The 15,579-nt window shown below is 43.0% G+C and overlaps 1 protein-coding gene across 5 annotated transcripts in view; it reads left to right on the top strand.

Moving 5' to 3' along the window:
* Nucleotides 1–15,579, top strand: part of LOC146789967 (uncharacterized) — a 125,308-nt gene that overhangs the window by 66,092 nt on the left and 43,637 nt on the right. For 4 of the 5 annotated variants that reach the window (XR_014969506.1, XR_014969505.1, XM_085628290.1 and 1 more), the window contains exon 2: nt 4,588–4,662. The exons of the other annotated variant lie outside the window; for it this stretch is intronic. The gene's annotated coding sequence lies outside the window, so the exon portion shown is untranslated. The remainder of the gene's footprint in view (nt 1–4,587; nt 4,663–15,579) is intronic. 5 annotated transcript variants of the gene reach the window in all.

Here is a 15,579-nt window from a genome sequence, read left to right as displayed (position 1 = left end):
CTCCCCACCTCCAGTGGTTGTTGACGTTTTGGCAGGACGATGCTAAAATTCAATAAAGTGGTACAGTACCTTGCACACATTTTCACATGCATAAGACTTCATGTGGGTAAATAATCGTAAAAAATCCCTATGACCACCCGCATGCTGAAAACGATGTAAATTTACTTTAAATGAAGAATTAATCTACAAGAGTAAATGCACGTGTTTTTGGGGGAGGGGATCGAGACTTGTAAAATCTGAAAGTTCATCACTTTTTCACTTTTCATGTTTCTCAAATCAAACTTCTAGTTTCTCATATCCTGGTTATTGCCCCTTTCTGTCATAATCCTACCTTTTCAATCTCTTCTCCTTTTGATACATACCAAAATCTGCAACGCTTCTCCTTCTTTCCAAAGAACCATATGCATCAATACGCCGCCCCTCCTGCTGTTCCTGAGGGCTGCCACAACATATTATTTGAGGCTTCAACTCTATTATATGCCTCTGCTCTTCAGTAGGTTTATCCTGTGCAGTCCCTCTTCTCTGTGGTCTGTGCTCACATTTCTTTCAGTGCAATACATTTTCTCGCCCACAAAATGTGAGGGAAGAGGTGTGGTGCAGCGGCCAGGGCGGCTGACCCCGAACACAGGAGCTCACGGTTGGATCCCCGGTGTGGGCGACAGATTAGCCCAGCACCTAGTGACTCTGGGTAATAGCTTGCTTAATCTTCCCGACGGCCCCCAGCACCAGGAAACCTCTTGGAGGTAGATGTGTGCTTTACAAATGGTGGTATTTCATTTCATGGCATGGAACATATGGGCACTCTGTAAAGCACTCATTACATCGAAATCTTCAATATGTGTTACAACTTTCAACTCATTCCTAGGACTTATGGAAATCTTTAAAGTTCAGACAGCTGTAAGCTTCAGCAGCAATTAGGGGGATCTACCACCCTCAACCCCATTATTGACACTTTCCTTTCCTGTACTTTTGCGGGATCCTATTATGGACACTTTCCAGTCCTGGAATTTTGCGTGATCCCATTGTGGACACTTTCCGAGCCTGGACTTTTGCGTGATCACATTAGGAACACTTCCCAGTCCTGGACTTTTGCGTGATCCCATTATTGATACTTCCCAGTCCTGTACTTTTGCGTGATTCCACTATGGACACTTTCCAGTCCTGGGCCTTTGCGTTATCCCATTATGGACACTTTCCTTTCCTGTACTTTTGCGTATCCCATTAAGGACACTTTCCAGTCCTGGACCTTTGCGTGATCCCATTATGGACACTTTCCAGTCCTGTACTTTTTCAGGATCCCATTATTCACACTTTCCATTCCTGGACTTTTGCGTGATCCCATAATGGACACTTTCCAGTCCTGTACTTTTGCGTGATCCCATTACGGACACTTTCCAGTCCTGGACTTTTTCAGGATCCCATTATTCACACTTTCCAGTCCTGGACTTTTGCGTGATCCCATAATGGACACTTTCCAGTCCTGTACTTTTGCGTGATCCCATTATGGACACTTTCCAGTCCTGTACTTTTTCAGGATCCAATTATTCACACTTTCCAGTCCTGGACTTTTGTGTGATCCCATAATGGACACTTTCCAGTCCTGTACTTTTGCGTGATCCCATTATGGACACTTTCCAGTCCTGTACTTTCTCAGGATCCCATAATGGACACTTTCCAGTCCTGGACTTTTGCGTGATCCCATAATGGACACTTTCCAGTCCTGTACTTTTGCGTGATCCCATTACGGACACTTTCCAGTCCTGGACTTTTGTGTGATCCCATTATGGACACTCTCCAGTCCTGTATTGTGCATGATCCCATTATGGACACTTTCCAGTCCAGGAATTGTGTGTGTTAGGTTGCCTTCTGCATTCTGACTGTTATAGTTAAGTTTGCATTCACTGAAGTATTCACACTAACACCCCTGAGATCAGTAATTTGTATGTGAAAAGTTCAGGACTGGAGACAGCATTCATAATGAAATGCTGTCAGGTGGTCACCCGAGTATCAATGTCCGAGTATTCTACAAAAATCGGTGCAGGGTTCTGTTGGGGTTTTAAGTGATATCCTGGGGCTGATTCATTCACACACAGATACATGAAACTCTGGCCAGAGAATTTTGTTCCTACATGGGCATAACTTTACACATGTTCGGGATTCACAAAAGTTGCTCAGATTTCTGCCTGGAAGGCTGTGTCAGTCGTAAATTCCTTTCTTGGCATTTGGGTTGGCATGTCCCCAATGCGAATAATGAATACATTGTGCAATTTTGCTGGAGTGGAAAGCCAGTGCCTTTGTGCAACAGCACATTTTACCCCCCAGTGGGGCATTATATTTCCCTACAGAGAAACTCTGGTTCTATGGCCCATGTCACCTTTCATTCCCCTTCGCACCATGGAAAGAGATTTACTCCGGCCCTTGAGAAGGGTAAACCCGTGATCTTTTCTAGGCGGAGAGGAGCTTGTAATACCCACAAACACACGCTGTGAGTGTTCAACAATATTGACCTCTAAATCTGACTTGAAACATCTACCCACCCTCCTTGCACAAGATTTACTCCTGCATAATATTACAGTAAGCTGAATGTTCATATGAGTTTAATGGTTTTACGACTTCTAACCCCCTTTTGTGAATTGCTTGCAGTCAGAAATCATGCGTTCACCTGGAAGTCACATTTAGATGTGTTGAGGGCTATGTAAATTGAGCTCAATGTGTCAATTTCTCTGTCAGCGAGTTTGCCACTGATTTTCCACACCCTTTTTGCCACTGTCCTTTTATCTTCCATATGTCAGTGCTGCATTGCAGTACATGCTCAACCCTCTTCCTGCCTGCACCTATCTCAGGAAGGCAAGACCCAGTGATTGCATAATTGGAGATGGGGCAGAAATCGCAGGAGGCCGTCACCTAGTGGTGGTACGAAAGTATTTTGTATGTTGAGCTGCCAATCAATACAATTTCTAATTTGCTTGAACTGCTGAAAAGTCAAGCACCTTTATTCCTTGAACAAACCTTAAAGGATCCATGGGAAGGCATCTTAATGGACGTCCAGAGCAAGTAAAATAAATAACAAATGATGGAGCCTCAAATAAAAGTGACACAGGGAGTTGTGGGCAACAGAGACAGAGGGTGCCCTGGATGGGGTAAGGACAGCATTACAGTGGCGTAGACACTAACAGAGGCAATTCCCTTCTGCACATTCACATAGAAAATATTGATGCACAAAACAAAAATGTCATTAAAGAGAATGTTCTGTGAAGAATATGGACAAAATGTGGTAAGATCACCCAGAGACACCTCTATGATATCCATTAATATGTGACAAAATATTGTATGGTAGTTGCATCTATATACAGTTTCATACCCTGGAGGAGGGGCAGCACGATGCACCCTGTGATGTTATTGGTCGGAAGAGTGTTGCATCGCAATGTTGTTTATGAGGGCTTCGCTTTGGTGTAATGACTGGTCACTAGAGAGAAGCTCTTAAATGTCTTCTGTCACTGCAGTGAAGCATATTATATACATTCAAGTAATGTGGACTAGTAGATTTGAAAGCTCTATTAGCTTATGCATTCCCTACACCACGGCATGCTCTGGTTTAGCCTCTTCACTATATATATATTTCTAGGCTTGACTCTTCCTACCGACCAAGGGAATCATGCTTGTCACCTTTCTGTGAATAATAGTTTTATACTAATAAGCATGCTGTCTCTGCACGACTTGAACATCCTCCCCTACCCCTTCTTTCATGTGTTGCAAGTGCAGAATGTACCAGTATTTCCAACCTAAATGCCCACCAGGGATCAGGGCCGACATTAACACTGGTTGCGCCCTCTGCGACATTGTTTGTTGGCGCCCCCCCAATGACCACCCCTGATATAGATTCCATCACTACCACCCTTTAACAGTGCCCTTCAAGTCTCCATAACCACTGTCTCTCAGATTCATTTAGTTTTATAGCCCCACTCATGACAGTGTAAGGTGTCAGAGCACTTTACATCATACACACATTGCACAGAGACAATCATACGTGTGCAAATCAGTATATAGGGAATGTTACATCAGACAGGACTACAAGGTGTAGGAGTCACTTGTCATCCATACTGGTAGTATAGTTTAAGAGTCCTAAGTCTGGAAGAGCACAAATTCAGAATTTAAAACGTGACACCATTGTTAAGAGGTTCTCTTCAATAAGAATTGATTTCTACCTAAATGAACCCTTTTTGCAAGATTAGGATAATGAAAGACTGGGCAAAAGAAATATATCTCTAATATATAACTTGCAGTTTGCATGCAGCTCTTTGATGACAGTTAATAGCTCAGTGTTCGATACTAGGATTTTAACTTACAAACTACAAGTAACAAAAGGATCTCTCTGACAGAAACACACTGACCTACTTTATATTATATGCATTTTTTGATCTGCATGGTAAACGTTCTTTGCAGCTGGCATATACACCCTCAGTACTACCTTACAAGCACTCAAAACGTTCCTAGACAAAGCTCTGGTCTCTCTATCAATCTAGACATGTATATATACACAGATAAATAAAGATATATGCAAATTATACTGCCTTGTGCTAATTTCAGGTGAAAAGAATCAATTCGAGATGAGAAGGTGGTCAATGAGCACATAACAGTCATCAAACTACATATTCTAAATGTGTAAGTACAGTCATATTGCATTACTACTCAGTTTTTCTCCTCCACGCTTTGAGCAAGACCTGGTTTACCCTATAAGTTTGTGGACCCCTAGAAACCTGTGAGATTGTGGACACCTAGAAATTTGTAAGATTGTGGACACTTAGAAACTTGTGAGATTGTGGACATCTAGAAACTTGTGAGTTTGTAGACACCTTGAAACTTGTGAGATTGTGGACACCTTGAAACTTGTAAGATTGTGGACACCTAGAAACTTGTGAGATTGTGGACATCTAGAAACTTGTGAGTTTGTAGACACCTTGAAACTTGTGAGTTTGTGGACACCTTGAAACTTGTGAGATTGTGGACACCTTGAAACTTGTGAGTTTGTGGACACCTTGAAACTTGTGAGATTGTTGGCACCTTGAAACTTGTGAGATTGTGGACACCTTGAAACTTGTGAGTTTGTGGACACCTTGAAACTTGTGAGATTGTGGACACCTTGAAACCTGTGAGTTTGTGGACACCTTGAAACTTGTGAGATCGTTGGCACCTTGAAACTTGTGAGATTGACGACACCTTGAAACTTGTGAGTTTGTGGACACCTTGAAACTTGTGAGATTGTGGACACCTAGAAACTTGTGAGTTTGTAGACACCTTGAAACTTGTGAGATTGTTGGCACCTTGAAACTTGTGAGATTGTGGACACCTTGAAACTTGTGAGTTTGTGGACACCTTGAAACTTATGAGTTTGTGGACACCTTGAAACTTGTGAGATTGTGGACACCTTGAAACTTGGGAGTTTGTGGACACCTTGAAACTTGTGAGTTTGTGGACACCTTGAAACTTGTGAGATGTGGACACCTTGAAACATGTGAGATTGTGGACACCTCAACTTGTGCCTGGCGCAGCTTTCTGGGCATGCCACTGGGAGTGTTGTTTTAATTCCAAGAAGTAGTAAGTCTGCACCCATTTATAGATCTGTGAAGATACATTGCTTTTTTTGTGTGAATCCGGCCCTCTGTGAATTTATATTGTTGCCTTACTGTAATGAAGGACTTATGAATATCAACATTATGTTTCACAATAGAGTCTCCCATTGGAAGTAAAAGTCCTTAGGGACTTTTGAGCGCGAAATGGGGAGATTTATTCTGCATACTATCTTTATGTATATCTGTCCCCCTGTTAAGACAATTATTCATTTGAATCAATACTGTTCAGTTGTACATCTGAAAATAAATCACTGAAAGCTTCGAGTATTTGCAGCATAATGCTCAACCCACTCTTCCTTTTCCTGTTCAGGTTCTCATTTCATATTTTAGATCAAATATCTTGTAAGAATGCAACATGGCTTCGTACTTTAGTATGTTTGTAAGAATACTTTTTTCTTTTGCCACAATAATTTTACCCATCCTCCCCCTCAATGTACTGAAAATGAGGTAAATATTGGTGAGACCGCTTTATTTTCTATGACAGGTAAAAAGGCTAACTGTGTGGTCCTGGCTAGAATCCCTTGAAAAAGGGCTGAATTTTTGTTCACTCGTGAGGCACTCACTCATTACACACAGTGCTTAGCTGTAAAAAAAAAGGTTCCAGACCCCTAAATTCTTGAGTGTGTGACTGAGGAGGGTACAGTATCTTGCTCACTATCCTTGAATGTTAGCAACAGTCCTTCTTTTATTTTCATCGGGGTTTGCAATGGTTAAGAATCACTGCATATGTGGTCCTTCTTCTTTTTTCATGGCCACAGTTGAAATAAAAGTGGAATTGATCTGCGTGCTCATACTGCTGTAAGGTAAGGTAGCTGCAGATACGTCCGGGACAGTGAGAGTAGCTCAAAGATTCCTAGCCCCTTGCAATGAGGGCTAGTGGTGCACACCTGCAACCACTGACACAAATTAAGTACTTAACGTACTCAGTTGATGGCAAATAGTTTTCTATTGGAGAACACCCAGCCTCCTTCCCTTTCTACTCAACCCTTCCAATTATAGAGGCTACATATCCTGCCAAAAGCCACATTGGCAGCAAGAAGATGAATGTTTGTTCTCTTCAGGCACACTTAATTCAAAACACAATGATGCAATGTCAAGGGCTCAAACAATACTTAGCACCTTATTAAGAGATTGGCGGTCCATAGGACTGCCAAACCCATGGTGGTGGTCTCCCCACCGGCATACTGCTGGCCCGCCTACAGTAATATGAGTGTGGCGGTCAGACCGCCACAGGACCGCTGCAACAGCAGGGGATCGAGGATACTGTGAAGGTCGTACAGTGGTCAGGAGCACTAATATGCTGGTAGTGCTGCTGCAGCACCGCCAAGCAAATTAGAAGCTGCCTGTCCACAACCCTTTTGAGCCTACCATGAAAAGGGTGGCGGAGAGGCAGCATAGGGGGCTCTAACAGGGTCCCCTTGCAGCTCCAGGACCCCGGGGTGCATGCGGGTGACACATGTAGTGAAGTAGTAATAAGGCCCTAAGGCCCTTAGGCCCTTAGTAATAAGGCCCTTAGCATATGCTGCAGGTAAGAGCGATAGGGCGGTATGGCTGGCTGGGGGGAATTTCGAGAGATGACCACGAGGGGAAATTAACTATTTATTTAATTTTCCCTTATTGTCATCTCTCGAAATCTTCCACCAGCCGGCCCCACCGCTCTTACCTGCAGCGGCCGCGGCTGAGCATATTTAATGAATCTGCTGAAACTAGTCAGGCCAGGTTGCATATATTCATACTAGTGATGGGCACGTTATAACTGATCAATCTTGAGCAAAAACCTTTGCCCAGACCAGTGTTAAAAATATCAAAATACATTACTTTTTAACCTCTCAGTCAGTCCAAATGTTGGTTTCATATTGTCCAGCACTGTGTAAAATCACATAAGAAGGAGCCTTGTTTCCTCACTGCGCAACTCCTTTTACAGGCGTTCAGAAGAACACCAACAACCACACTGTAACTTTATTTTTAACTTCCAACTCCATGAGCACCATCGTCTCAAAGGGACTTGCAAGACATGCATACCTCCCCCATAAGAGAGCCAGGAAGATGGGGAAATTTAATGTAACAGAAGGGAAATCAGAAAAACTGTCGGTAATTTGGTACATCAAATAAAGGATGTGCTTTTAATTGACTGTGGCATAATCTAATGTCCTCAGTTCACCACACTACAGTGGGTAAGACACAATCAGTTCCTTCAAATTATTGATGACAAAATCCCGGCTAAATACTCCTCTAAACACATTACCTATGACCCTGCTCAAGTAGATAAACCTTACTAGACGAAGACCAACAATATGGCGCCCTGGCTATGTGCCAATTCACGAGGTCTTCATAATCCTCTGAACCATCCAGAGGCTTCGTCTGATCTCTAGTATTGATTCGGCCTCTCTGCGATCGATGGAGTATGTCTTGTTATCAGATCTATCTTACAGTTAATGTGTTTGATACCATATTTGTGTCGAAGCACAATATCTTTATTCGGCCAATAGATATGACCATAAAAGAACAAAGAAATAACATTTGGCAATCGTATAGTTACTACAAGACAAAATGATCAAAATTAATAAATTATCCAAATCCCTTTAAAAGCATACCAGCATACCAGATGTCATTCCATTCAGATTAAAACATCTTTTAAAATAACTATAATTAATTAACAACAGTGATTCTCAAGATGGATAGTTTTTGCCTACCCAGAGGTTAAAGTGCACAGGGGCACGTGGATCAAACTCCTCTTTTGTGACTTTCAAATAGCGATTTTTAGGGAATCGCTATTTGGTAATCGCAAATGCCTATGTATGTAGGAATCGCAAAAAAATTTGCAATTCCTTAACATTAGCAAATAGTGATTCGGAAATTGCAAATCGCTATTAGCTAATCTGACTCCATTCATTCCTATGGACCTTCAGGCCCATAGGAATGAATGTTAATGCATTCGCAAATTGCGTTTACCAAATTGGCAATGCCAAATTGCGAATGCAAATCCAAGGGTGCCCGGGGGCCTAAGGCACCCCTGAAGCACCCCCCCAAAAAAAGTAAGTGTGCACATGTGAAGCACACACATGCTGTGTGTTACATGGCACTTTGAAAAATGCATTTTTGTGAGTTTTTCAAAGCATGCACAAATTACCATCAACTTGAAGTTGATGATAATTAGCGGTTCCTAAATGCACAGTTTGCAGAAAGGCTATATGCATCGGTAAATAGGAATTCGCAAATAGCGATTCCCAAAATAGATTTGCAATTTAGGTAATCGCAAAAAATTGAGATTACCTAAATTGCTAATGACAAAAGGTACATGCATCTGAAAAGGTCTTTTTCCATTCACAAATGGGCCAATTCATTTGCGAATGGAAAAAGGCTTGATGTACGTGCCCCTTAGTTTTTTCTTAATTTATTTGCAGTGATAATATAATTAAGAACAGCGGTACAAATTTCAACTGAAGATAAATTTTGCAGGTAAGTTAATCCCTCCCTAAGAGATACAAAGCGCTTTTCAAATACAATTGGACGCAAAACACGTGTCATTTGTAGGGTCGTTTTGGTAAATTACCCCACTCTCGTTTGTCACTAAATCATCTGAGTGTGTATTTGTCTCTGTGCTTGTTGAATATGAACGCGTTATTTTATGCATCAGGTTTAATTTACCGCTCGTAGTTTAAATGCAATGATATTTTTAAGAGTTCCCTTCCCCTTGTCCTGTGATATGTTCAGAGTGAAACAGACATTTAACGAAGACTGGGATTTTATGTATTCAATTTCTCATCAGGACTATCCCATTTTTGTTCTGCCACATGTAAAAATGTCCAGCTCTACTCTATCACACTGCCCGTTCCCAGCATCCGTGCACTCACTCATGTGCACACGCAACACCCGTGAGTACATTTAATGCGATATTCACCTAATGTCAGTCAGAGGTGGCTCTTTTATACTCAAAGGAATAATTGAGCTTGGAATTAAATCAGTGAAGACAGTACCTTGGTTAGCACATTTAAAACGCACACTTTTCACTGTCATTTAAATAACGTGCTGCATATATGTTTTTTAAACAGGTGATTATTGTGGTAAGAGTGAGACATGGGACACAGAACAATTTCTTTTTTAAAAAAAAAAAAATGCATGCAGCACAATTCATCTACTCATTGGCAGCACAAAGAAGCAGTGACACTATTAAGAGGTGAGGTGGTGGGGCGAATGTAGGGGGCGTGGGAATTGTAATTTGAAAAAAACCCACTTCCAATCACCTACTGGCCACCTCCAGCGTTGTGTCACCCCTCGGTGAACTGTCTTGCGCCAGCAGGCACTGGGGCCGCGTCACAGACTCCCATCCAATCCCCCGCTCTGCTCTCATGGTTGAGAGCAGCACGGGGATTGGCCTGAGCGGGCTGAGAAGACGCTCTCCTCGGGTCAGGGAGTCTGTGGGGTTTCTCCAGCCCGGCTACTCAATGCAGCCGGGTTGGAGAAACCTAAGTGCCCATGTGTGTTTGGCCAGCCTGAGACGGCCAGCCAAACACACATGTTCACTTAGAAGTGCACATAGCACTCCTCCTCACCATGCCCCGCCCGTCCCTCCCTGCACAAGCTGGCTCAGAGCCGGCAAGTGAAAAACAAAACAATTTTGTTTTATTTTTCACTTGCTGGCTCCGAGCCAGTAGGGCCACGCTCCTCCGCCATTGTGGAGGAGCCGCCTCTGAGAGAAGGCTGCTATTGAGATGCATATTCTTTGAGAATGCACCAGCCTATAAGGCCAGTTCCCTATCTTATGGGCCTGGTTTACACTATCTGAAACTCCCAAAAAATATGCATTTCTGTAGGCAAGCAGCTGGTTGTTCTTTGGTGCTTAGAAGAGGAAAGGGTAAGAAAGTGGGACTGAAGAACACTGAAGAATGATGGGATGGTTTGCCCCAAAATTGAGATGACTTAGCAAGACCATTTAGCCATTACACATAAAGCGAGCACTGGGAGCACTAAATTAATACACAGAAGACAGCAGGAAATGTATTGAACAAAGTGGTGTAGTGAGGCATCCAAAGTCACTGAGCTCTGCTGCCTGCTAAGGGGAAAGAGCAGTGCAAAGCCCTACCGACTAAAATATGGCACCAGTGCTCTCGTCCCCAGTGCTGGCTCACAAAGAGGCAGAGTAGCAACACATCCACTTCTTGGCACTATTGCGCAAATGTTTTTGTGACGTCTAGCACAGGCTTTGTACTGGAAGGGTACACTTCCAGGGGAAAGGGTACAAGAGAAGGCACCCTTCAAAAAGGCCATGCATGTTTTTTGAAACAAAAATGTAGTTCCATAATTTTACTGTTTTAACTTTTGCCAAATATACAAATTCAGATGTCTTCATTTTTACTCAAATGTAACTTTTTGAACACATTTTTCCTACCTAGCATGTCCTCCATTCCCTAAGTTGCCTTTAAATTTTCATGGAAGGAATAACACCCGAAGAGGACTGGGTCCAGATTTCTTACAGCACCAGAGGTGATAAGTGGAAGGTTAATGTTGAAAGAAGATTGAAACTGTCAATTTTCTCTTGAGCAGAGCGATGAGTCTAATCGATGGCCTACACGTTCCACTGTGGTGCTCAGTCGGGGGATGAATGCATCTCCTAAAATAAAAAAATAGAATAGTTGGAAAGCTTTTCATTGGAAAATCAAGCACATGTCCAAATGTTTTAACATGTTTTAATAAGCAGACAGATATTTTGTGGATGACACAGATTGCGGATCACACACAAGTCTTCCCTAGAACCTCCTCCATTGAGGACATAATGACGCAGAGCTGCTGCCTTGAGAAAGTCAGTACTTTCCAAAAACCCCAAAAACAGAATTTCTTCTCCTAACTCTCAGGAACCGAATTTTGAAGCTGTCAGGCACGGAATTTTGACCCTATATTTCTGGACAAATTGAAAATAGAAGACGTCCCACTGCCGTTGTTGCCCACATTAAAATGTTAGGGTTTAATTTATCTTGATTGTACATTAGCTATTATTCCTCACCATGAGACCAACTCTGCTAACTTCTATAGTACCCAATATCTTATCTCACTTGCCTATCTCAGAACTACACACCAAGTCCTACTTATTTCCAGGTTTAATTGGTAACTCTATCCTGGCTGGTGCCCTGTGGTTCTCTAAAGCTCCAGACAAGGCAGTTATACATTTGGAGGTCAGACTTGTCACCACCTGAAAAGTAATCGATCACATCACTCTGATTCTATGTGATCTTCAGTGATTGTCTCCTACTGCTGGAATTAATTTCAAATTATGTTGCTCACCTCTCAAGCCATCCTGGAGGACCAACCAGCTTACCTGTCCAAATTATTCCCCTTCTCTGGCAGATCAAAAAGTCTCAGAAGTTGAACTTCCTTGCAGCTCGAGGTACCAATATGTAAAACCTCAATTTTTTAAAAACCTCTTCAACAGGTGATATTACAAATACTTTGAATTCTTCGCCTGTTGTCATAGGTAGAAAACCTACTATATTGTTTTAGAATAACATTTAAAACATAAACTCCCGTATTCTTGATGACTCAAAGTTATTGCTCTTAATAATTGAGATCTGAAATGTAATTCCTTATCTGCATGCAAGTCATTGTCTAACATGTCTCCTGTATCTGATGTAAAGTTCAGCTAAGTTCTATATAAAGCACCTAATACTTGCAGTGATGCAGGAGCGCTATATAAAACTACTAAATAACATGTTAATTGGCAAAAAGTGAAGTTCTTCTTTACAGTATTGTAGGGCCATATTGACACAGTTCATCCTACTTATTTCTGCCTATTGTGGTATTTAAGCCTAGTAAGTAAGTCACACAACAATGGGTTCACTCTATAATTGGGTCACACAATAATGGGGAAGGTCAAATGTGTTAAAACATGGTCTGCTTTGGAAATCGTGAAAAGGCTAACTTGTGTGGTTGTCTGGGCTGGTGTCTCCATATGGCGAGGTAAAATGTCACCTAGTGGTGGTAACACATTTTTTTTTTTTTGATAAACACATTTTTATTGTTTCAAGAGAATGCAACCACCATTGCTTTGACAGTGCATAACACCGATATTGACACAGTACATCTGGAAGAACACATACATTGCAATCAGGCCCCACCCTTCTGCAGTGAGTACAGTATAATGCGTGGATGGAACAAGCTACTCCACGGCACCCAGCCATTTGCCCCACACCTTCCGGTATTTCTTAGGAAACACATTTTTTAAAAGAAAGCTGTGGGAAATGAAGATGCAGGGTGGACGATAGCACAGGTGAAAACAGGATTGTTTATTCTTTAGGGTAAGAGTCATAGGTTACTAGTGGAAGACGGTAAGAAGAAAGCTCCACCGGGAGCAGCATCCTTACTGCTCAGCCCACTCACTCCAACTGGCATTCCTCCCACCAGGTACACATCAGCATTCTATGACCTCACACTCACACTGGCTGAGCAGCAGGGGACATATAACTAAGGAGAGAATGCATGGCATAGACATGGAGATACCACAAAGCCCCCCAAAAGCCTTTATTCCGTGTATGGTTAGTACTACTCTTCAGTGCATGATGAGTACTCCAGCTGCGAAATTGTATTTTGCTTAATAGGATGAAAATTCATTCACCTGCGTCACCAGCTGTCCTAACTGTGACAGCCATCTGAGTCACCTCCTTATCCTCTCTGTGCAAGGCCCTCCTTTGTTACCTGCATCTGCACTTCCCATCACACAGGAAATAGGAAGAGGGCTAGACATTGCAAAGGAAGAGCAGATTAGTCTAGTGAGAGGGTGGGCAGAAGGCATTACTCTGAATGAAAGAATGCATGAGGAAGCACATTTGTGGCCTCAATCTCAGCAGAGCAAAGATTACCTACAGTGCAGTCGCGAAATGGCAGCATTGGCCAGTCCTTAAGTGTTGCAAGCACCCTGGCAGCTGAGCTGTCAACATTCCTCTGCTCACAGTGACAAAAGCGGCTTTGATAGATCATGATTGCATAATGAGCAGAGCAAACACGGCTCTAATATTGACTTTAATGAGAGCGCGGCCCGGGCGTTCCCGCTCAAAACAAGCCAAAGGTCGAGCTCTACTTAGTTACACCATAATAACAGAACCGTGGTTTGGGCAGTACCTTTGACCCCTGCTATCTGAACATACGGCTGTCAAATGACAATCACTCCTGGTACTCGGCCGCTGGCGCGCGACCACAACCCGGAAGCAGAATCATCAGCGCGCGATGGAACCACGCTTGCGCGAGCAGCTGAAAGGAGGGAGTAGGGTGATTTAGACCTGGTTTTGCTTTTTAATTTTGACGAAATAACTAATGGCTGTCAGAACAAATAAGTGTCAACACAAACTCGTGTCAGAAATACATAACATTTGTCAAAACAAGAATGGACGAGACGGGCAGTAAAAGGCAAGCATTGACAAAGCAGATAGGTCTTGCCTATGAGCAGAATCACTGGAATTATGCGGCAGGGGAGGGCCAAATTATGCGGCAGGGTTGACTAAACTATGCAGCAACCAAAGGCAAATGATGCTGCATAGTGCAGCACACTTAGCGATAGTATTAATTCATTATTTTGTGATTTTCTAAATTGTTTCCATTGTCTGGGCATCGTTTACATATCATTATTAACAGTAGTACCAGTTTAACACCCAAATATAGTAATAAGCAACAAAAAAGTAACTAGTCAACTTTTGCAAAGAGCCTTTCACTGCGCTGCAACATGTTTTGCTGCGTTTTTAGTTACTATTTACCAGTTTGAGCTAGAAACATTTTTTTTCTTAAAATCTGCAGATTATGCGGCAGACAATGGATTATGTGGCCAAGGTGGCAAATCTATAATTATGCGAAAAATCACCATGGCCGAACAATCGCATAATTCCAGTGGCCCTGCCTTTGGGTGAGCTTTTGGCTTTGCCAATGGGTAGGATAGTGAATGGGAGGCAGGGCCGGACTGGCCGTAGCGGGCACCAGAAGTTTTCCCGGTGGACCGGAAGGGTGGGGACTGGCTTAGAGCGGTGGGGCCAGTTTTGTTACTGAGGGGCGGTTTTGCAGCAGTGCTGCAATATCGGCCCCCTGTAACAAAAGTGGCAGCATTGCTAAAGAGGCCGGCAGCAGTGCTTCTCACTAGCATCTGCCCCCTGGCCCCCACGGGGATGGCCCAGCTGTATTGCCAGGGTTGCTGTGTGTTCCCAGTCCAGTCGTGATGGGAGGGCGAATGAGGATGGTGAACGGAGGAGCGAGTGCGCATGGAGAGTAGGACAGCATTTTGTAAAGTGTGACTCTACTGCCGAGGAGAGTACCGGTACTCATGAAAGAGTAGGCTCATTGGATGTGAGTGCTGGTGAGCAAGAGTGGAACGTGTCTCTGGCAGCCAAGGAGCTGCTTCTGGAGCCCCGATCTGAGCCCCAGCTGAGCTCTTGAGCAGGACTCATTTGAATAACATCGGGTGCTCACCATCACGCTGTGTTTGACAGAGCACAGTCCATTCAGGCCCTGTGCTGTCAATCACATTCGCACTATTGAGCACATTTGTGCAAACACAGTAATCATGGCAATCCCCTGGCAGTGCCAATTAAAAAAGCCATGGTAGGTGAAGAGTATAAAACGGCTTCCATCAAACCCGAGTCTTTTGTGTCTGCTTATGTTTGTGTGTTTGCCTGCATTTGTATACCTGTTTTTTGTAAGAAAAAAAGCGTGAGAAAGAGAGAGAGAATCGAGACACTCTCAGGAGGTATTTTAAAGAAAATGCTTGGCACTTTGTGTGTACATTTCTGCTTGGCAAAGGTTCATAAATAACGTAAAAGGGAGGGTTGGTGGGTGGGTGAGTGAGTGAAAGGGTGGATGGATGGGTGAGTGAAAGGGTGGAAGTATAGATGGATGGATGAATGAATGGATGGATGAGTGAAAGAATGGATGGATGAGTTACAGAGGGTGGATGATTGCATAAAAGGGCGGCTATGGG

This window comes from Triturus cristatus, chromosome 10 (assembly GCF_964204655.1).
Source record: "Triturus cristatus chromosome 10, aTriCri1.1, whole genome shotgun sequence".
Classification (NCBI taxonomy): Eukaryota; Metazoa; Chordata; class Amphibia; order Caudata; family Salamandridae; genus Triturus; species Triturus cristatus.
The sequence above is the reverse complement of the archived record's forward strand: the minus strand, read 5'-3'. Positions and strand labels throughout refer to the sequence as shown.